The sequence below is a fragment of the Erinaceus europaeus genome (genome assembly GCF_950295315.1).
Source record: "Erinaceus europaeus chromosome 6 unlocalized genomic scaffold, mEriEur2.1 SUPER_6_unloc_23, whole genome shotgun sequence".
Classification (NCBI taxonomy): domain Eukaryota; kingdom Metazoa; phylum Chordata; class Mammalia; order Eulipotyphla; family Erinaceidae; genus Erinaceus; species Erinaceus europaeus.
Window position 1 is genome coordinate 56,827 of NW_026647129.1, and position 24,171 is coordinate 80,997.

General features: G+C 42.2%; 1 non-coding gene across 1 annotated transcript; it reads right to left on the minus strand.

The window, feature by feature from the left end:
- Window positions 1-805: 805 nt before the first annotated feature.
- On the minus strand, window positions 806-912 carry LOC132536165 (U6 spliceosomal RNA). Its single transcript, XR_009547834.1, has one exon. It is a non-coding gene; the product is annotated as a U6 spliceosomal RNA (small nuclear RNA).
- Window positions 913-24,171: the final 23,259 nt, after the last annotated feature.

Sequence of the window (24,171 nt, forward strand, 5' to 3'; positions counted from 1 at the left end):
CCAATGCAAAGAAGCTACCCAGTGTCTTAAAAAAATTATAGTGACTGTTCTTTCCTTTGCCTTGGTTCTAAATTTGTTGAATTTGGATTTTAAATGGGCCTGGCCTACTGTTGAGTCCAGTTACCCGCCTGAATCTAGGTGCAGGTTGTCTGTTTCTTAAAAAGAAAACATAGCATAGCATGTGGCTGGGGGTCTGATCCTCCACACTGCAAGTGAAAACACAGGCAGGCAATGGGCGGGACTCCTTGCATAGAGGAGCAGTGCTTTGCATGTCTCCCTCTCTTAAAGGATACATAATGGAGACTGGCAGGGAGGCCTCTCAGCTGTCCCATGCAGGTGCAAGGTTCTGGGTGGGATTGATCCCCAGGCACACTATTTGAGAAAAAATTTTAAAAAGACTTTGTATTATTTAAAAGATTTACAGTTAAGAGAACAATATTACCATGATTTTATTTAAAAAAGCCAATTTGCAGTCCTGGAGGCTGGCAGAGTGGTTGGAGTTTTGGACTCAAGCATGAGGTCCTGAATTCTACCTCCAGCATCACATGTTCCAGACTGATGCTATAGTGTTTTTCCTCTCTCTCTCTCTCTCTCTCTCTCTCCTCCCTTTCTCCCTCACTGATTAATAAATCTTTTAAAAGAGCTTCAGCATATGTAGAACCAAAGTTCAGACAGACCTGGGATCCCACACATACAAATCCAGATCTCTTGCCACTGAACCGCCTCCCAGGTTGCATTAACTGGCTCTTTAAAAGATTATAATTATTTATATGTGTGTACATATATTTTATAATCCTTTTTTTGAAAACATATGGTATGCCTCATGAATCTGTGTGTAATCCTTGAGCAGGGGCCATGCTAATCTTTTATGTATCATGCCAATTTTAGTATATGTACTATGGAAGCTAGGACTATATTATAATCTTATTTAAAACGTGTTAAGAGATGGAGACAGTTGGAGTCAGGCAGTGGCACAGCGGGTTAAGCGCACATGGCGCAAAGCTCATGGACCAGAAGAAAGATCGCGGTTCTAGCCCCTGGCTGCCCACCTGCCCGGGAGTCCCTTCACAGGTGGTGAAGCAGGTCTGCAGGTGTCTGTCTTTCTCTCCCCCTCTATGTCTTCCCCTCTTCTCTCCATTTCTCTCTGTCCTATCCAACTACAAGGACATCAATAAGAACAATAATAACTACAACAATAAAACAACAAGGGTAACAAAAGGGAAAATAAATATTTTAAAAATTAAAAAATAAAAATATTTTTATTATCTTTGTTTATTGGATAGTAACAGAAGAAATCAAAAAGGAAATGGGAAGTAAAGAGGGAGAAGAGAGAGAGAGAGAAAGAGAGAGAGAGAGAGACAGAGAAACACTGCTTCACCATTCAGAAATCTTTTCCTCTGCAGGTGTGGTGGGGACTCAAATCCAAAATAAATTTTAAGAATCTAACTCAACTCATTTTGTGTTGATGGTGTTAGGGTTTAGAGACAGACTTAATTTTGAATAAAATCTAGAGACAGGATGTAAAGTTCAAAATCTCAGAGCCAGAAAAAGAAATAGGGCTTTGCCCAGACCCATCCTGCTACCTGTAGGATGAGACTGCGTGAGAGGAGGACAAAGCAGTAGGAATATAATGTCCCTTTGGAATATATATCCCTTGGAATATATATCCCTTTGGAATATATATCCCTTTGGAATATAATATCCCATTGGAATATATATCCCTTTGGAATACAACTAAAATAGGCCTACTAGCTATCTTCAAAATGGAGACCCCAAATCTTCATCTGCAATATTCCAGCCTTTAGGTTCATGATGGGTCAACAATTTGCTTGGCTTTATATATTAACTCTTTTTTCAGCCACCAGGTTTCAGATGCTACCAAGATGCCTACCGGACTTCCCTGGTCGGACGACTCCACCAATGTGTCCTGGAGCCCCACTTTCCCAGAGCTCTGCCCAACTAGGGAAAGAGAAAGACAGGCTGAGAGTATGGATCCACCTGTAAACACCCATGTTCAGCATGGAAGCAGTTACAGAAGCCAGACCTTCTACATTCTGCACACCATAATGTCCCTAAGTCCATACACCCAGAGGGATAAAGAATAAGAAAGCTTTCAGGAGGGGATGGCATGCAGAGTTCTGGTGGTGGGAATTGTACCCCTCTTATCCTATGGCCTTGTCAATGTTTCCATTTTATAAATAAAACTTTAAAAAAGAATAGCGGGGTTCCTGGAACATGGTGGACTGAGAAGCTGCTAGTGGCTTGAGCTCTGACCACAATGTCTGGAAATGGTAGGATTTTCTGCCTTCAGTACGCCAGTCAATAAGGGGTCCTAGCGGTGACACCAAGGAGGTGACTATAACTTAATTTGGGTTAAACATAGAGTAGAAAAAAAGGAAAAAAAATTTTTTCTTTTAAATTATTATTCCCAAAGCGACCTCCTCCCCCTCACCCCCCCCATAACCAATCCCAGGGGACCACCTCCTAGCCGGCTCCTCTGCTGAGCTTCTTTCTTTACCAAGATTCCTGTCCCACCAGGAAGTACCATTCATTCTAAGTCTATTCCCTTCTGAAACCTCTGGCCTTTTTCCTTTCTAAGTAGCCACCCCCCCGCATACCTAATTAAATAATAAAAAATAAACAAATAAAAAACTATTTCCTTTAACTGCTCTTTTATTACTGTTCTTTTTCTTGTCTTTTTCTTCTCTCTCTCTCTCTCTCTCTCTTTTTTTTTGTGGCTTCCAAAGCCACAGGCCCCATCCCCCACATCACCAAACAGTGTGCTTTCACTGAATTCACTGATACACGTTTGGGAATTATTTTTGGGATGAAATCTGACTCAGAGTGGACTCTCACTACGAGTATCTCTGATCAACTTCCCTTCCTCCTTTAGCTACCCCTAGAATATACAGTGGATAATAGATTTGTATAATTGTCTATCCCAGCTATCCTTGTCTAGTCCTAAGGTTTTTTAAATTTTTTTTTCTTCTTCTTTCTTAACAATCAGCTACCTCTGCTCACGAGGTTTGAGGTAATCTGGGACAGGGTGTTTTTTTACCCTGCTCTATTTTATTATTAATATTATGTAAAGGCATATATCTTCCCCCCCCCTTTAGGTTGATCAGAATTAACTCTTAGGGTATCTTTCATTGCTAGGGTAGTGGGCATCTTATCTATTGTGGGAGGAACTTGTCTCATTACTCCTACCTCCTCTACAGACTCTCGCCTTCCTCCTCCTAGCTAATTAAAAAAATTAAATTAAAAATAAAGTAATCAAAAAAAACTTTCCTTTCACTGCTCTTTAATTACAGCTCTTTTTTATCTTTTCTCTCTCGTTTCTTTTTTATCTTTTCTCTCTCGTTTCTTTTTTTATCTTGTCATACACTTCTTCCTTCCTTCTTCTTTGCCTTTATGAATTTGTGAATTATTCTGGGGAAGAATTCTGACTCAGAGTGGACTCTCTATGTGTCTATCTCTGCTCTAGTTCCCTTTCCCCTCTTGTTACCCCTAGAATATACAGTGGATAGTAGATTTGCATAACTGTCTATTCGTGCTATCCCTTTTTTTTTACTCTTTCTTCTTCACTGGGATTTGGTTACTATTTTTTCACAGAATAGAGATATTGTTTGGCTAACTGGTAGTGATTAAACTGCTTCAATACTTGTTACAGTTGCTATTGTAATTCCTGAGGTTGGTGAGTGCAACTGTCATAAAGGTATTTAGTACAGTGTTAATTGTACTGAAGACACAACAAAAGAGGAATAACAGAGCATAAAAAAAGAAACACATTAAAAATGGGTAGATCAAAAACAAATAAAACTGCTACTCCAATGAATGAAGACAAGAGCCCAGAAGAAACTACAAATCAGCCAGAAGTAACCATAGATAATAAAAGGATACAAGCAATAATAAACTTATTAATGACAGAAATGAAAACAACTTTGGAGGAAAGGAATGGCACTATTAGGAAAACAAGTTGAGACCCCCAAGGAAAATACTGATTATCTTGAGGAAATTAGAGAACTGAAACCTCAAATAGCTCTAATGAAGAAAGAAGCTGAGGCAAGGGAAAGCAGACTAACAGAAGCAGAAAACAGAATTAGTCAGACAGAGGATAAGTTAGAGAAAACTAAGAAAGAGGTGAAATAGCTCAAAAAGAGACTGAGAGACACTGGAAACAACAACGGAGACATATGGGATGATCTCAAAAGAAGTAACATTCATTTAATTAGCCTGCCAGAGGAAGAAAGAGAGGAAGGGGAAGCAAACATTCTAGAAGAAATAATAGAAGAAAACTTCCCAGACCTGAATAACAGAAAGGACATCGAGATTCAAGAGGCCCAGAGAGTTCCAAACAGATACAACCCAGACCTGAAGACACTAAGACACATCATAGTCACTATGAGAATAAGTAAGGATAAAGAAAGGATCCTAAAGGCTGCAAGAGAGAAACAAAAAGTCACATACAGGGGAAATGCCATAAGATTATCTGCAGACTTCTCCAATCAAACTCTAAAAGCCAGAAGAGAATGGCAAGATATCTATCGAGCCCTGAATGAAAAAGGGTTTCAACCAAGGATAATATATCCTGCTAGACTTTCTTTCAAACTAGATGGAGGGATCAAAACCTTCTTAGACAAACAACAGTTAAAGGAGGCAACCATCACCAAGCCGGCCCTGAAAGAGGTTCTAAAAGACCTCTTATAAACAAGAACATCACTATAAATACTTGCAATATATCAGAGCAAACAAAAATTTTTATTTGAACAATGGCACTACAATACATTAAATCCATAATATCAATAAATGTCAATGGTTTAAACTCACCCATCAAAAGGCACAGAGTGGGGGGATGGATCAGAAAGCATATCCCAACCATATGCTGCTTGCAAGAATCACATCTGTCACAACAAGATAAACACAGACTTAAAGTGAAAGGATGGAAAACTATCATACAGGCTAACGGACTACAAAAAAGGGCAGGAACAGCCATTCTCATCTCAGACACTATAGATTTTAGGTTAAAAAAAGTAACAAAAGATAGGCAAGGACATTACATAATGATTAGAGGATCAATCAGCCAAGAAGACATAACAATTATTAACATCTATGCACCCAGTGAGGGGCCATCTAAATACGTCAAGCGCTTACTGAAAGAATTTCAATAATACATCAATAATAATACAGTAATAGTGGGAGACTTCAATACCCCACTCTCACACTTAGATCAACAAAGCAGTGAACCAACAAAGATACAAGAGAATTGAATGAAGAGATAGACAGACTAGACCTCTTGGACATTTTCAGAGTCCTTCACCCCAAAAAACTGGCATACACCTTCTTTTCAAATCCACATAATACATACTCAAGGATAGACCACATATTAGGCCACAAAGACAGCATCAATAAATTCAAGAGCATCAAAATCATGCCATGTATCTTTCAGACCACAGTGGAGTAAAACTAACATTTAGCAACAAACAGAAGATTATTAAAAGTCACAGAAGTTGGAAACTAAACAACATTCTCCTTAAAACTTTCAGGAAACAGTTAGTACCCATACTTCTTAAGCTTTTCCATAAGATTGAAGAAACAGGTATACTTCCTTCCACCTTCTATGAAGCCAACATCACCCTGATACCAAAAGCTGATAGGGACAGAACAAAAAAGGAAAACTACAGACCAATATCTCTGATGAACATAGATGCTAAAATATTAAACAAGATCTTTGCTAAGATTTGCTAATGAGCTGAACTTGGATGGGAAAGGATGGGAAATTGAAAACCATAGTAAATATTAAAAAGAAATGTTTCTGAGTGGAGCCAGACATGTTCATTCCTACTAGAACCTGGTTTAAAAATGACAAGCTGAGAGCGGACCCCAGAGAGCCCTGCACCGCCTCCTAGTTACCATCACACCCTGGGAGGAGCTGCAGCTGCAGCAGCTGGCCCCAGTCACCATCATGGCAACCATGAGCAGAGTGGCCTAGACCCAGGAGCCGCAGGCTGCCCCCGCCCTCAGCACCACCGACACCAAGCCTGGTGCCACGGGTAGTGGCACAGGGAGCGGCTGCCCAGGCAGCCTCACATCCGTGGCGCCTGCTGGCAGGGACAAGAAGATCAAGGCAACGAAGGTTATGGGAACAGTAAAATGGTCAATGTAAGGAGCGGATATGGTTTCAACAACAGGAATGAGCTGAAGACCTTAAGTGCTTGCTTTTTGCCCCTTGACCAGATAACCAGAACTATCTGCATTATCTATGCAGCAAGGGGTTTTTTATTATTTTTACCTAAAGATGTCTCTTTTTGGTAATGTCAAACATGTTTTTTTTTTTTTAAAAAAAGGCCTGGTTTTTCTCAATACACCTTTAAAGGTTTTTAAATTGTTTCATATCTGGTCAAGTTCAGATTTTTAAGAACCTCATTTTGAATTTGTAATAAAAGTTTACAACTTGATTTTTTTCAAAAAAAAAGGCAACAAGCTGCAAGCATCTGTTAATAAAGGTCTTAAATAAAAAAATTAAAAAATGACAAGCCATCTTCTGTTTCCCAAGGAGAAGACTGCAAAAGAGACCTTGGTTTTACATTTTTACTAACTTTGCCATATAAACATTTAATTATATATAGATGAATTAATTTAAATTTACTTTAATCTTAAATATGCTAAGTATAGAAACTAAAAATCATGTATTAATAATCACACTATGAATCCCAAAGTATGTGTTTTCACATTTATTGAAAATATTTTATTTATTTTTTCTTTTTTTCTCCTCCAGGGTTATTGCTGGGCTCTGTGCCTGCACCATGAATCCACCGCTCCTGGAGGCCATTTTTTCCCTCTTTTTGTTGCCCTAGTTGTTGCAGCCTCGTTGCGGTTATTATTGCCATTGTTGACGTTGCTTTGTTGTTGGATAGGACAGAGAGAAATGGAGAGAGGAGGGGAAGACAGAGAGAGGGGGAGAGAAAGATAGACACCTGCAGACCTGCTTCACCACCTGTGAAGCGACTCCCCTGCAGGTGGGGAGCCGGGGTCTCGAACCGGGATCCTTACGCCGGTCCCTGCGCTTTGCGCCACGTGCGCTTAACCCACTGCACCACCGCCCAACCCCCGAAAATATTTTATTAAAGATGTCCAGAGGGGAGTCAGCACCATAGCAGTCTAGCAAAAACCAAACAATGCATACATAACATTCCTGACTTCCATTGATGCTATAAAACAATAGTAATTAAAAAGTTATAGTACTGTAACAAAACCAACTTATAGACCAACAAAACAAAATTGAAATTCCATAAATAAACCCCTATGTGTGTACTAATAAAGGACTAAAACCTTTTCAGTGGGGGAAAAGAAGGCCTCTTCAATAGCTGATACTGGGTAATCAATTGCAGAAAAATGAATCTGCACCAGCCTTTAACACCATATGCCAAATTAACTCAAAATGGACCAACGACCTTGTTGTTAGAACTGAGACTAAAAAATATAGAGAAGAAAACATTGGTGAAACACATCCACAATTTAACAGCAGGCTCTATATGGAGACTCATCACACTATGGGTAAGCAAAACTAAAATAAGGTTAAATTACTGGGACTATATCAAATTTAACAGCTTCTACACATTAAAAGAAAACTACACACACACACACACACACACACACACACACACAAAGGTAACCCGGAAATTGGGAGAAGATACCTGGATGTTACAAAACTGACAAGAGACTGATCACAAATGACAATAAATCAATCACATGACTCAACAATAACAACAAAACAAACCCATTATTAAATCACTAATAAAAATAGGAAAAAAAACAAGCAATGTTCCTCCCTCACCAAGTGTATAGAGAACATGTTTTCTTTAGTATTTGTGTTAAGCCAGCTAAGCTAAACTCTTTTCTAAATATACTACAGAATGAATGTGGAGCTTCAGAAAGTTACTAAGAAGGTAGCTAGCAGATAGTGTGCTTCTGTGTTTTTATAGATTTTTTTCTCTTGCTTTCTTTAAATTAGTGATTTAATAATGATTAAGAAGATTGTGGGATAAGAGGAGTATAATCCCATACAATTCCAGTCACCAGAGTTCCCTATACCCTCCCCTCCACTGGAAGGTTGCCTAATCCTTATCCCTCTGTGAGAATGGACAAAAGATTTCTTCTTTTTGCCTCCAGGCTTATAGCTGGGGCTTGGTGCCTGCACTACAGTCCACTGCTCCTGGAGGTCATTATTTCCCATTCTTTTGTCCTAGTTGTTACTGCTGTGGTTATTGTTGCCATTGCTATTGCTGTTGGATAGGACAGAGAGAAACAGAGAGGACAGGAAGACAGAGACTGAAAAGGAGAGCAACACCTACAGTCCTGCTTCACCACTTGTGAAGTGACCCCCCCCACAGGTGGGGAGCCAGGGGTTCCAACCAGGATCCTTAGGCCAGTCTTTGCGCCTTGTACTGTGTGCACATAATCCACTGCACTCCCACCAGGCCCTGAATTTGCTTTATATTTATATAAATCTTATATATATATACATATATGTATAACACTTGTTAATTATTTACAAGATGCCTTCAAATTCTTCTATTAAATTTTTATTTATTCATTTATCCTTTTGTTGCCCTTGTTGTTTCAAGTTCTTAATAATAACTGACCCTATTATTAATATTCTCAAATGTGTACAGAGGAAAGGCTATGTAACTAAGAAAGACTACTCACCACAGTCCAGAAACATTTTTTTCATTATGGGACTATATCAATTCACATCTAGACCATCCCCAAACAGCAGTGTTGTTTCCTCTGATGTCTGCACACTGGCTTCCATATAGTGTCTACAAGGATATGTACACTGAATTGTTACTGTTTACCTGTTTGCTACAGATTTAAAGATTCTTTTAACTTCTTTTTTTAAATATTTATTCCCTTTTGTTGCCCTTGTTTAATTGTTGTAGTTACTATTGTTGTTGTTATTGTTGCCCTTGTTGGATAGGACAGAGAAATAGAGAGAGGAGGGAAAGACAGAGAGGGGAGAGAAAGATAGACACCTGCAAACCTATTTCACAGCCCGTGAAGCAACTCCACTGTAGGTGGGGAGTTGGGGGCTCAAACCGGGATCCTTAGGCCAGTCCTTGTGCTTTGTGCCATGTGTGCTAAACCCACTGGGCTACCGCCCAACTCCAAGATTCTTTAAATGTGCTTTTTAAAAATATATATGTTTTTTATTTTCCCTATTTTGCTCTGGTTCATTTTTATTGTTGCAGTTATTACTGTAATTATTGATGTCGTCATTGTTAAAAAGGACAGAGAGAAATGGACAGAGGAGGGGAAGACAGCGGGGGTGGGGATAAAGATAGACACCTGCAGACCTGCTTCACCATCTGTGAAGGACTCCCCTGCAGGTGGGGAACCTGGGGCTCCAACAGGGATCCTTAGGCTGGTCCTTGTGCTTCATGCCACCTGCGTTTAACCTGCTGCACTACTGCCCAGCTCCTCCAGATTCTTTTAACTTTTTTCTCTCAACATCATTATTTATTTATTTTTTACATTCTGTGTTTTGTTTTCCTCACCAGGGTTATTTCTGGGTATTGGTGCCTGCACAAGGAATCTATCATATTTTACATATTAATTTGCTTTTGTTACAAAAGGCTTGGTTATAAAATCCTGTGCCTGCTAGCGCCTTGCTTAGCAACCACGCCTAAAAAAGCCTGGCGCGCTAGCTGGCACTTGGAGAGCAGGGCATCAGCCACCCCCTGCTGGCGCACGCCTTCCCCTCACCCCAGTAGCTGCAGCCAAGGCCACCCCGCACCAGCGACCCCACACCTCTCCTTTCCAGCGGGTCCCAGAGAGCGTCACCACACGGAATTGACCAAGGAGGTTGGGGGGGTGCAATGTGCTGCCACCGCCACCGCCACCTCCACCACCGCGGCTGCCCCTCTGGCGCCAGAACCTGAGTCCCAGTCAGCATGTAGCCCTCTCGCTGGTCAGCCCCTCCATGGGTCTCCCGGCTACTGGGCTCACAGGGCCTAGGAGGGACCATCGCACCTCCGCGGCGCCCCACTAGGCGCCCTCCGTGTGTTAGGGTCCGGTAATCCACAGAAATCACCAAGAGACCAGAGCGATGTAAAATCAAGTCTTTATTAGCTGGCGCCAGGGACGAACACACTGAGCCACCACGCAGTGGTGGTCAGAAATGCTTGACCCCCTCTATAGTTTCTATTGTGATTATATAGGGTTTAGGGCAGGGCGGCTAAGTGACAAGCATCTTGTTAGTTTAGTTAAAAAAAAAGTGTTCCCAAGCAATAGCAGGAGGAAGCAGGGGGGTAGGGGTTGCTACTTTTGGTTATCTTCCCTTCTGCCTGGTCAGCAGGATGTTGCAGGTTGGGGAGTTGCCTTTGTTAATTGTCTCCCCTCAGCAGGAAATGTTTCCTTAACTGATTCTTGTCAAAACAAGTAGTTTACTGGCCTTTGGGGGGGGGGGCATTTTCTCCAGTTTTAATTTTTAACCCTTTTATCTCTGGAACAATGTTTTACCTTCTAACACGTGCACCCCAGAGCCTGGGACCCAGGGACCCGCCATGGTGCTGGACTCGCGCGCTGGCTCGGGGCACTCAGTGCCGCTGGGGCGCGGGGCCACGCTGCCAACTCGGGGTCCCACGCACAGGTGCCGGGGGACCTCGCTCTGGCTCGGGAGCAGCAACCTACGCGCTCCCGCCCCCAGGCAGTCTTGCGCAGGGTCCCCCGCCCACACCCGCGCGCTCCGCGGGGACCCTACCCCGACACCCCCTCCCCCCCTCCCCCGACGGCGCCCGGGCCCCGCCCAGACCTGGCCCCGCAGTCGCACCTTCTTCAATGCAGACATCCTCGAGTGTCCCAGGCTCAGCAGGTGCCAGGCCACATGGCAAGTGGGCCCCTAGGCGGGCATCTTAGCCCCATTGCCTCGAGGATCCGTTGGTCAGTCAGTCAGGGTTCGTGTTGGTCCAGCGCTGCCGCAGCTGCTGCTGCTGAGCGCTCCGACCTCGCTCGAGCCCGTTTCCGGTGCAAGCCAACGACTGGCGCCTGCGCACTCAGCGCCCAGGAAGGCACCTGCGCACTGGGGGGCGGCCGGTGTGCGTTCCACCAGGAGTGGCCAGCCCCCTGCAGCCTAGGGGGACGCTCAGCCCCTGGTGCCTGGCACCGCGCGCCCCAGCCCAGGCCCCTGGCCCGCTCTCCTTCACCCCACCCCCCAGTCCCTCCAAACAGATAACTGTTGCGCAGGGACCCGCGGGTCAAGCGGGGACATGGGGACCGCGGAGGGCACGGGGCGCATGTCCCGCGGAGGCGGCCTCTACCGCGGTGCGCTCGAGCCCAGCCCCAGGCGCTGCAAAGTTCCCTGCAGGACCGCGCAGCCCCGCGCCTGAAGGCCCGCTTGGGACCCAAAGCTCCAGCGCGGGGAGCTCCTGTGCCCACAGAAGTCTTCACAGCGGCTTCTCTGCTCCGTGCACCCGCACCGGGAGCGGGCGTGCAACGCACGTCTCAGGCCCCGGAAGGTCTCTGCGTGGGTCTCTCTCCTTGCGGGCGCCCGCTTTCCCAGCAGACTAAATGTGTCGTGGGGGTCTCCAAGGTGGAAGAGACCAGCCAGGTGCTGCCCCCCCCCCCCCAGCAGTAAATGGGTGCTGAGGGAGCGCAGGCAGGAGGTCTGGCCTATGGGCAATAAGTGCTCTCACCATTGCTAGGCGGAGGTTGGCCAAGAACTAAGAGAAGGAATCTAGAAAGAAGGAAATCCTGGCGACATTGGCCCTACTTTGGTAGACCATGACTAAAAGTCCCCCTCTGCCTTCCAAGGTGAGGTTGCAAGTAGAATGGTAGCTTGCAGTGACCTAAGGGGGTGGGAGTGTAGGGGGTGGGGTTGTCAACCTACACCCTTCCAACCAGCTGCCTCTTTAAAGAGCTGACCTCTGAGTGCTCTGGAAGCCCCAGGAGAAGTATTCCTGCAAGAACAGACTTCAGCTCTCTGAGTTTAAACCAGAGGAAAAGACTGGAAGGAAGGCTGCTAGAAAAAGTAAAAACTCCAAGATGAAAGCTTATCAGAAAATGGATAGGTGGGGCCAGTCGGTGGCCCACCTGGTTAAGCCCACACATTACAGTGCACAAGGACCCAGGTTCAAGCCCTTGGTCCCCATCTGCAGGGGGGAAACTTCACAAGGGGTGAAGCAGGGCTGCAGGTGTCTCTGTCTCTTTCCCTCTCTGTCTCCCTCTGTCCTCTCAATTTCTCTCCGTCTATGCAATAAGAAATAAGTAAGACCTATTTTTTTTAAAAAGAAAGAAAGTGGATAGGGATTCAAATAGGAAAAGAGAGTTGAGTGGTCCAGATTATTTTGAATTGGGACAGACTAATCTTTCTTGGAAATTTTCCTGGTCTTTGAACAGAAACATGGTCTTCCTAAGATTTGTTTCTTAAGTTTCTTAAAATTGAGCAGTCATTTTAAGAGGTGCCCAGGAACATGGATAAAAGAGGAATCAAAGAATCTTGTCCACAATTGAATATTACTTCCCAATATGCTCCACTGTCAGAAATCGCTGGATTTTATGCCAAACCTCAAAAATAGAGATTCAATTTGTTTGTTTGTTTTCAGAGTGTAGGCCCTGCACATGTATGATTTCCCTACTCCCACATCAACTTTAGTCCTATGGATAAGAAAGAGGGAGATTGCAGCACTGGAGCTCCCACAGTACAGTACCACTCTTGTTTGGTAAGGGGCTGAAATGCATAGCAACACACACATCCAACCTGGCAAACTCACTGGACCTAGATCAATATATATATTTATTTAAAATTTTACATTCCATTCCCTTTCATCTTCAAAATATCATTTATCTTGAACAGCAACAACAAAATAATAATAGTAATTATTATTTTTATAATTATTATAATAGGGACAAGTACTTTTCTTTGCTCTCAGTATGTGACAAAGCAGAGAAATAGCCCTAGCTCCATCGAGCTTTCAATCTAGAGAGGGAGTGTTTTTTTTGTTTTTTTTTTTTTTAAATAACACAGTTCTTCTAGCATTTGCCCTTCTTCCGTAGCCAGTCAACAGCGTCAGGTTGAGCCTGATGTCTGCTTGTTGCTGGCTTTGAAAGTGACTGGGATCCATGTGGATTCAGTCGGCTAGGAAGGATCGTCAGTTTCCCCAATAAATGGGTACTCATGGGATGCACCACGAGAAGGTCGATCCAATGCATCCCACACAGTGATTTGTAATAACAAATTATAAAGTATCTCACTGGAAAATGTTAAAAGGGCAAATACCATAGCATGTGGTATCAGGGAGGAATGCTTTGAAGAAGACATATTTCAGTTAAATCTTTTCTTGTGGTTTCCTCAAAGCATGTCCAGAGATGTGAATTTGAGTGCAGCTCATTGGGTGTGGGATTGGGAGATTCATCCTAAGAAATCAGTGAAGTAGAAAGAAAGAGGTGACAACCAAGGACGTGACATAGTGGATAATATGTTGGGCTCTCAAACATGAAAAAGAGCAGGTCTGAGACCCCAGTGAAGTGATCTCTTTACTTAACTGACTGTCCATAGTAACTGCAATCACATAAGTAAAGGAGGGAACAGCTAGAACATGTCTGAAGAGCTGCTGCTTCTCTCCATCCCCCAAGGCTTTTGAAAGGGCATTTTAAGGATTCTGCTTGTATCTCATATAAAATAAAATCTGACATAGGATTTTGAGGAAGGAAATGTTTCCTTAAGCAGCCATGTCATTTGCAAACAAAGACAGATTTATTTCTTCCTTCCCAATGTTTTTATTTCCTTTTCTTATTGCATTAAGCACGATTTCCAGTGAGTTATTGAAAGGCATGGGGAGAAGAGACAGTTTTATCTTGTTCCAGGTGGCATGGAGGAAACAACGAGTTTATAAACATGAAATATAGTGTCAGCTGTAAGGTGTTTGTAGATGACCTTTGTCAAATTGAAGAAGTCTTCTCCTCCTAGTTTAATGAGAAGTGTTTGTTTGTTTCCTTTATGTGGATGTTGGACTGTGTCAAATGCTTTCTCTGTATTCACTGGTATGAACATGTGGGTTTTCTTCTTTAGCTTGTAAACATGACAGATCATAGTCATTAATTTTTTTAATAGCAATGAGGTGTCTAAAGGAATAGTAGACTGTTAACAAGGAAAAGTGACTGAGGTTAAAAGGGGAGGTAAGGAAAAAAATGAAACTGGGAAGTCCACATTTAGAGTGGTGGGAAAAGTTCTGGTGAAACAATAAAAACATAAACTGGAAACAGGAAGTGATCCATCAAGAAGGGCATCTTGTCGGCCCTCCTATGACCTTGTCTTCACCATAAAGCAGTGACTGTAGGGATAGCCCCAGTCTCCGAAGGGAGGCTGGGGTATCCTGCCCTGCCTCTCAAAAAACACTGTGTCCTGAAATGAGTGCAGCCTGCAATGTTCCCAGCTGTGACCATGAGCTGTGAGCTCAGACCAATAGGGACTTAGAGGTTACACAGGTTCTGGTGCTAAATATAAATCTAAGTATATTATAAATATAAGTATAAATGTAAATATAAAGTATAAGTAGAAATATGTATGGACCCTCGGTCAGATGGATAGAGATAGTTCATTTTATCCATCATTTGCCCTAATCCAACTTTTTAGCCCTTTTCTCTACTCTGACACCATTTTTTTTTCTGGGATTTCTTCTTTTTTAAAATTTTTTTAAAAAATTTAAGTAAGGGAGACATAAACAAAACCATAGGATGGGAGGGGTACAACTCCACACAATTCCCACCACCCAATCTCCATATTTCATTCCCTCCCCTGATAGCTTTCCCATTCTCTATCCCTCTGGGAATATGGACTCAGGGTCACTATGGGGTGCAGAAGGTGGAAGGTCTGGCTTCTGTCACTGCTTCCCTGCTGAACATGGGCATTGACTAGTCGATCCATACTCCCAGTGGGCCTCTCTCTTTCCCTAGTAGGGTGGGTCTCTGGGGAAGCAGGCTCCAGGACATATTGGTGGGGTTGTCCATCAGTCCAGGGAAGTCTGGTCGACATCATGCTGTTATCCGGAACCTGACACCATTCTTTCAGACAATATTCTATTCTAACTTCAGGCTAGCTATCAAACTCAAGCAAAACTACCGTAGTTGTGTGCCCCCAGAAACATGCCTAAAATGGTTTTCCTAGCTTTATTCTACCCTAAAATCCCTAGTCTCATCTGCTGTAATCCTACTTTTTGGTTCCTGTTCAATAACTAGTTTGTCTCAATTTAGGTCACATCACCTTCCAGATACCAAGTTACAGATGCTACCATGACTTCATCCTGACTTCTCTGGGCAGATGACCTCACCAATGTGTCCTGGATGCTCCCACCTCCAGAGCTCTGGTCCACTATGGAAAGATAGGTACAGGCTGGGAGTATGGATCGACCTGTCAGTGACTGTGTTCAGCAGAGAAGCAATTACAGAAGCCAGAACCCCTACCTTCTGCACCCCAAAAACAACCCTGATCTGTACTCCTAGTGGGGGAGAAGTGATAAGATGAAGATAAGAGGATTCTGAACTCCATCTCCATCAGCACCCAGAGAGAAACAAGGAAAAGGAGAGGGGCATATGGAGGTAGTTATTTTGTCATGAATGGCTTGGAGAGGAAGAGAGAATTGAATCAGGAGAAAATGGGGGAAATCATGTATAAATGGAGACAGATAGTTGTAGAGATGATGGTTAGCGCGTGTCTACAACCTTAGGGGAACTATAGTGGATTGCAGTGAAGAGACTGAAGATTCAGAACTCTGGTGGTAGGCATGGTGTGGATTTAAACCCCTGTTGACATATAATTTTATAAAATTAATTTTTAAAAAGAAACTGGAAGTGAGAAGTGTTGCAAGTAAAACACATGGTATTATTATTTTTTTTTCTGGCTGGGTTATAAAGGGAGAGAGGAAGCAGAGGAGTGCAAGAAGTACCCAAGCCTGACTCTGCAATTGGGTGAGAGGTGCTTCTGGAGGACTGTGGCAAGAATACGGATCACTGTGACACACAGGGCCTAGGGGAATTAGTGGAGAAGACAGATGGAACAACCGAGTCCTCTGAAGATGACAAAAATGAAAACTGGCTCTGATACCAGTTCCTTCCAGAGCTTTAGATATAAAAGTAAGTTTCTATGTGATTGCATGATCTGATTTATATTTAGAATCAAAGACACACCCCACTACTACCAACCACCACCAGACTCTTAGGAGAAGAGATCAGATTTGGTTGGCAGTAGCTCACTAGTATATTGTGCTGTTTGTCATGTGTGAGACCCAGGTTTGAGCTCAGCCCCACTGAATTAAAGGAAACTTCAGTATGTGGCCACCAACGTGCTAATTCTGTCTGAAAAAGTCATCCCAGAGGGGGGTTCCCAGAAGATGGCCGACTGAGAAGCTGCTAGTGGCTTGAGCTCTGATCACATCTTCTGGAAAAGGTATGATTTTCTGCTTTTAGTAGGCCAGTCAATAAGGGGTCCTAGCGGTGACACCAAGGAGGTGACTATAACTTAATTTGGTTAAGAATTAGAGTTAAAAAAAGGGAACAATTTTTTTTTCCTTTTAATTATTAAACACACCGCCTTCCCTCCCTCCCGTCCCTAACCGGTCACTGGGGACCAGCTCCTAGCAGAATCCCCTGCTGAGCTTCTGTCTTTACCGAATTCCTGTCCCACCAGGGAGTATCATTCATTCTAAGTCTATACCCTTCTGAAACCTCTGGCCTTTTTTCTTTCTATGTATCCAACCCCCCCACCTCACCCCACATAGCTAATTAAATAATTAAAAATAAATAAATTTTAAAAACTCCTTTCACCGCTCTTTTATGACAATTCTTTTTCTTATCTTTTTCTTTTTTCTCTCTTTCTTTTTTAATTCTTTTCCCATTCTTGTCATCCTTTCTTCCTTAAACCTACAGTTTCCAAAGCCACAGGCCCCAGCCCCCACACCACCAAACAGTGTGCTTTTTTGAATTCACTGATACACATTTGGGAATTATTCTGGGGAAGAATTCTGACTCAGAGTGGACTCTCTATGTGTGTATCTCTGCTCTAGTTCCCTTTCCCCTCTTGTTACCCCTAGAATATACAGTGGATAGTAGACTTGCATAACTGTCTATTCTTGCTTTCTCTTCTTTTTTTTTTCTCTTTCTTCTTCACTGGGATTTGGTTACTATTCTTTCACGGACTGGAGAAATTTTTTGGCTAACTGGTAGTGATTAAACTGCTTCAATACCTGCTTCAGTTGCTACTGTAATTCCTGAGGTTGGTTACTGTAATTGTCATAAAGGTATTTAGTACAGTGTTGCTTGTACTCAAGACACAACAACTGAGGAACAACAGAGCATAAAAAAAGAAACACATAGGGAGTCGGGCGGTGGCGCAGTGGGTTAAGCGCACGTGGTGCAAAGCGCAGGGACAGGCGTAAGGATCCCGGTTCGAGCCCCCGGCTCCCTACCTGCAGGGGAGTCGCTTCACGGGTGGTGAAGCAGGTCTGCAGGTGTCTATCTTTCTATCCCCTCTCTCTCTGTCTTCCCTTCCTCTCTCCATTTCTCTCTGTCCTATCCAACATCAAAGCAACGTCAACAATGGCAATAATAACCACAATGAGGCTGCAACAACTAGGGCAACAAAAAGGGGGGGGAAATGGCCTCCAGGAGCGGTGGATTCATGGTGGAGGCACCGAGCCCAGCAATAACCCTGCAGGAAAAAAAAAAAGAAACACATAAATAAAAAAATGCGTAGATCAAAAACAAATAAAATTGCTACTCCAATGAATGAAGACAAGAACCCAGAAGAAACTACAAATCAGCCAGAAGTAACCATAGATAAGAAAAGTATGCAAGCAATAATAAACTTATTAATGACAGAAATGAAAACAACTTTGGAGGAACTTAATGGCAGTATTAGGGAAACAACAGTTGAGACCCCCAAGGAAAATAGGAAAACTACAGACGCATATCTCTGATGAACATAGATGCCAAAATATTAAACAAGATCTTGGCCAATGGGATAGAGCAACATATCAAAAAGATTGTTCATCATGACTAAGTGGGATTCATCCCAGGAATGCAAGGCTGGTTCAACATCCATAAGTCAATCAATGTCATTCACCACATCAATAAAAGCAAAGCCAAAAACCACATGATTATTTTAATAGATGCAGAGAAAGCCATTGACAAAATCCAACACCCAGGAGTCGGGCTGTAGTGCAGTGGGTTAAGCGCAGGTGGTGCAGAGCACAAGGACCGGCATAAGGATCCCGGTTCAAATCCCAGCTCCCCACCTGCAGGGGAGTCGCTTCACAGGTGGTGAAGCAGGTCTGCAGGTGTCTATCTTTCTCTCCCCCTCTCTGTCTTCCCCTCCTCTCTCCGTTTCTCTCTGTCCTATCCAACAATGACGACAACAACAATAATAACTACAACAATAAAAAACAACAAGGGCAACAAAAGGGAATAAATAAAATAAAATATTTAAAAAAATCCAACACTCATTCATGCTCAAAACTCTATAAAAAATGGGAATAGATGGGAAATTCCTCAAGATAGTTGATTCTATATATAGCAAAACTACAGCCAACATCATACTCAATGGACAGAAGCTGAAAGCATTCCCCCTCAGATCGGGGACTAGACAGGGCTGTCCACTGTCACCGTTACTCTTCAACATAGTATTGGAAGTTCTTGCCATAGCAATCAGGCAAGAGAAAGAAATCAAAGGAATACAGATTGGAAGGGAAGAAGTCAAGCTCTAACTATTTGCAGATGATATGATAGTATACATAGAAAAACCTAAAGAATCCAGCAGAAAACTACTGGAAGTTATTAGGCAATATAGCAAGGTATCAGGCTACAAAATCAATGTACAAAAATCAGTGGCATTTCTTTATGCAAACACTAAATCTGAAGAAGAAGACATCCAGAAATCACTCCCATTTACTGTTTCAGCAAAATCAATCAAATACCTAGGAATAAAGTTGACCAAAGAAGTGAAAGACTTGTATGCTGAAAACTATGAGTCACTACTCAAGGAAATAGAAACTGATACCAAGAAATGGAAAGATATCCCATGCTCATGGATGGGAAGAATAAATATCATCAAAATCAATATTCTCCCAAGAGCCATATACAAATTTTATGCAATACCCATCAAAGTTCCACCAAGCTTCTTTAAGAGAATAGAACAAACACTACAGTCATTTATCTGGAACCTGAAAACACCTAGAATTGCCAAGACCATCTTAAGGAATGAAACAGAAATGGAGGCATCACACTCCCAGACCTTAAACTATATTATAAAGCCATCATTATCAAAACAGCATGATACTGGAACAAAAATAGGCACAGGCCAGTGGAACAGAATTGAAAGCCCAGTAATAAATCCCCATACCTACGGACATCTAATCTTTGATAAGGGGGCCCAAAGGATTAAATGGAAGTAGGAGGCTCTCTTCAATAAATGGTGCTTGGAAAACTGGGTTGTAACATGCAGAAGAATGAAATTGAACCACTTTATCTCAGCAGAAACAAAAATCAACTCCAAATGGATCAAAGACCTAGATGTCAGACCAGAAACAATCAAATACTTAGAGGAAAACATTGGTAAAACACTTTCCCAACTACACCTCAAGGACATCTTTGATAAATCAAACCCAATTGCAAGGAAGACTAAAGCAGAAGCAAACCAATGGGACTACATCAAATTGAAAAGCTTCTGCACATCCAAAGAAACTATTAAACTAATCACCAAAATATATAAAGAACTCAGCAAACTTAACACCAAAAAAGCAAATGACTCCATCCAAAAATGGGCAGAGGATATGAACAAAACATTCACTTACAGAGGAGATCCAAAAGGCTAACAAACATAGGAAAAACTGCTCTAGGTCACTGATTGTCAGAGAAATGCAAATTAAGACAATTAAGACAACACTAAGATACCACCTCACTCCTGTAAGAATGGCATACATCAAAAAGGACAGCAGCAACAAATGCTGGAGAGGTTGTGGGGACAGAGGAACCCTTTTACATTGCTGGTAGGAATGTAAATTGGTACAGCCTCTGTGGAGAGCAGTCTGGAAAACTCTCAGAAGGCTAGACATGGACCTTCCATATGATCCAGTAATTCCTCTCCTGGGGTTATACCCCAAGGACTCCATAACACCCAGCCAAAAAGAGGTGTGTACTCCTATGTTCATAGCAGCACAATTCAAAATAGCTAAAACCTGGAAGCAACCCAGGTGCCCAACAACAGATGACTGGCCGAGAAAGCTGTGGTATAAGTACACAATGGAATACTATGCAGCTATCAAGAACAATGAACCCACCTTCTCTGACCCATCTTGGACGGAGCTAGAAGGTATTATGTTAAGTGAGCTAAGTCAGAAAGATAAAGATGAGTATGGGATGATCCCACTCATCAATAGAAGTTGAGGAAGAAGATCTGAAAGGGAAACTAAAAGCAGGACCTGACCAAATTGTAAGTAGGGCACCCTGTGGTGAGGGGTAGACATGCAGCTTCCTTGGCCAGTGGGGGATGGGAGTGGGTGGGAGGGATGGGTCACAGTCTTTTGGTGATGGGAATGGTGTTTGTGTACACTCCTAGTAAAATGTAGTCATATACATCACTAGTTAATTAATATGAGAGGGGGAAAATTAATTGTATGTCTCGAAGTTTTTCAAAACACAAACTGAATCTTTTCTCAATATATGCAGTGTAATTGATATGCAGATTCTCTCAAAGGCCTAGACCAAGTAGATCAGAAGCAACCAATAGCACAGCTATATACAAGATACTGGGTACTATACAGCAAACCCTAACAAAAGGACTTTTCAAAGTTAATCCAATTACCATATAATGTGATAATAACATTAACTATCGATTGTCTTTTTGAACTCTAAGACAGCAGGAACCTCACATCTCCACTATAGAGCCTCTACTTCCCCCAGTCCTGGAACCATTGGATAGGGCCCACTTTCCCGTATGCTTCTCCTAATCCATATCAAATAATATTCCATCTGCCGATCACAACCTAACCAACACAACGATTGCCACCTCAACATGCTTCACTTCAGACTGTTTCCAGAGACTACACGTGTGGAATGACAACCCTTCAGCTTCATTACTTGGGTGAGACCTTTCCTTTCATAGTATACTCTAATTCCATCTCAGGTGGTTCACTTTCTAACAAAGTCCCAAAACCTAGATATACACCAGTTTCTGTGAGAGAGAGCATATGTTCACACATATCCGTAAACTACTGCAAAATATATGCCTGAAAGCAGAAGTACACTAGAGTTTGCAGTGAGCATCCCCCTAACACTTCCACTCCACTATTCCAAGCTTTGGGTCCATGATTGCTCAACAACTTGTTTGGCTTCGTATGTTAACTCTTTTTTCAGTCACCAGGTTCCAGATGTCATCAGGATGCCGGCCAGGCTTCCCTGGACTGAAGACACCACCAATGTGTCCTGGAGCTCAGCTTCCCCAGAGACCCACCCTACTAGGGAAAGAGAGAGGCAGACTGGGAGTATGGACCTACCAGTCAACGCCCATGTTCAGCAGGGAAGCAATTACAGAAGCCAGACCTTCTATCTTCTGCAACCCACAATGACCCTGGGTCCATGCTCCCAGAGGGATAGAGAATGGGAAAGCTATCAGGGGAGGGGGTAGGATATGGAGAATGGGTGGTGGGAATTGTGTGGAATTGTACCCCTCCTACCCTATGGTTTTGTTAATTAATACTTTCTTAAATAAAAAAAAATGTCATCCCAGAGTGTTAAAGCTCCAGAGGTGATGGAAAAGAAAGAAAAATAGATAACAAATTATTGGTACCAGAGACAGGCAAGGGAAAATAGGAGAAAAGTGGTCAAAAAATAGATTCCTGTCTGAGATCAGACATTCTGATGACCCATTGTGGTGATCACAGTGAACACTGTTGTATGGAAGATAACAGAGCTATTGGGAGAGTAAATCTTCAGTATTCTCACCACAAGGAGAAAAAAAATTATTTTGGTATCCCATTGAAAGATTTTAAGTAAACATACTATAATCATTTCATAACATGTAAGTCATTATGCTGTACCTTAAACTTAGTGTTGCATGTCTACTATGTCTTAATAAAACTGGGGAAGGGACTGGAAAATAGAGGTTTAAAAAATCACCATAAGGTTCCTGGAATCATTTTATTGTGAATTTCAGAGTAGGCTTGAATAAAGGTGAGAATGTTGAAGAGAATGACAAGTTCAAGGCGAACCCAATCAAACATAACTTTATCGTGTATTTATTCTCTCTCCTGCATTATTCATTTTTTAAAATAAAAATTTTAGGGAAGTGTATAGTTCACAGCAAAACTGAGCTGAAGGCACAAAGATCTTTATATACCTTTGGTGTTCCCAATATGCCCAATTATGCACACCCTGCCAGATGGAACATTTGTTACAACTGGTGAACCTATACCTGGGACATGCTGTTATTACACAGAGGCTATAGTTCCTATCAAGGCACTCTTAGTGTTGAACTTCCTGTGGGTTAAGGTAAATGTATAATGACATTTGTCCATTATAGCATCTTACATTATCACTGACCTAAAACTCTCTGTGTTCAGCCTATTCATTACTTTTCCAATGCCCTGGCAAAATTTTTATTATATCTCGTTTTCCCTTCTCCAGAATGTCCTATAGTTGGAATTGTACAGTGTGTAACCTTTTCAGAGGAACTTCTTTCACTTAGTAATGAGTGTTTAAGGTCCCTCAGTGTCTTTTCATGACTAGCTCATTTCTTTTTTAGTGCTAACATTCCTCTTTTTGGATGGACCATAGCTTATTTCTTCAGCTACTGAAAGGCATCTTTATTGTTTCCAAATTGTGGTGATCATGAAAAAAAAACTGTATAATCATTTTTGTGCATGTCTTTGTGTGGAACCATTTGGGTTAAAAGCCCATGGAGAACAATTTCTGGATCATATAAGTGTTTAGTATTAACAAGAAAATATTAAACTGTCCTCCAAAGTATCTGTACTCCCATTAGCAGGGACCAGAGTTTCTGTTGCTCCATGTCTTCACCAGCAGTGATCATTCTGAATGTTTTTTTTGCAATTTTCTATGGTGAGCTGTCTATGGTCTTTTGCCTTTCTCCTTTCACCTATTTTTAAATTATAGTGTTTGTCTCTAGTACTTATTTTTCAGTCTCAACTTGATCAGGTCCTTCAGAACATGCATGGGATGTGTGCTCCTTTGATTATATGTGGTATGTGTGTATCCTTCCTTTGACTGTAAACGGCTTATTTATGTGCCTAATTTTCTTTCATATATGGGTGTGTCCCTCCTTTAATTATTTATAGGTAGTATGCACATGTTCCTATTTTGACTATATGTCGGGAGTGTATCTTGATTTTAGAAACCCTCCAGCCACTAACCTGTCTAGTCTCTGTGGAGAGTGGTCTGCAGTTAATGGCTTCAATTTCCCTCTTGCAAATCTCACTATTGAATTGCCAGCAAGTTTTGCATCTACCCCTTCAACAAAATCACCCTAGTCAAGGTTACTAAAGTCTGCTATGACAAAATCAGTTGTCTGAGATGAGCTCATCTTCACCCACTTACCTCATCTGAAACTAATGACTTCTTTGATTGGCTTTGAGCCTCTCACTTCTTCCATCTCCTCCATGCCCATTCCATGTCATATTCCAGGTCTTGCACCTTCTGTCTCCACTCTGGTTGGAGTACCTGGATTAGAAGGGGCTGGGTGGTGGCACAACCAATTGAGCACACACATTAGTATGCAAAAGTGTCTGGGCATAAGCCTGAAGCCCCACCTGTGACAGGAAGCTTCACAAGTGGTGAAGAAGTGCTGCAAGTGTCTCTTTCTCTCTATTCCCCCAACCCCTAGTTTCTCTCTGTCCTATCAAATAAAAATAAGTTTGGTTTTTTTTTTTTTTTTTTTTTCAGATAGTACCTAGTTAAAAGTTTGGTTCTGGACCACTTTCCTTTCTTTCTTTCTTTCTTTCTTTCTTTCTTTTTACTAGTGGTTTAATAATGATTCACAAGAATGTGGGATAAGAAAGGTAGAATTCCATACAATTCCCACCACCAGAGTTCTGTAACCCATCCCCTACATTGGAAACTTCCCTATTCTTTACCCTCTAGGAGTATGGACCAAAGAACTTTATGAGGTGC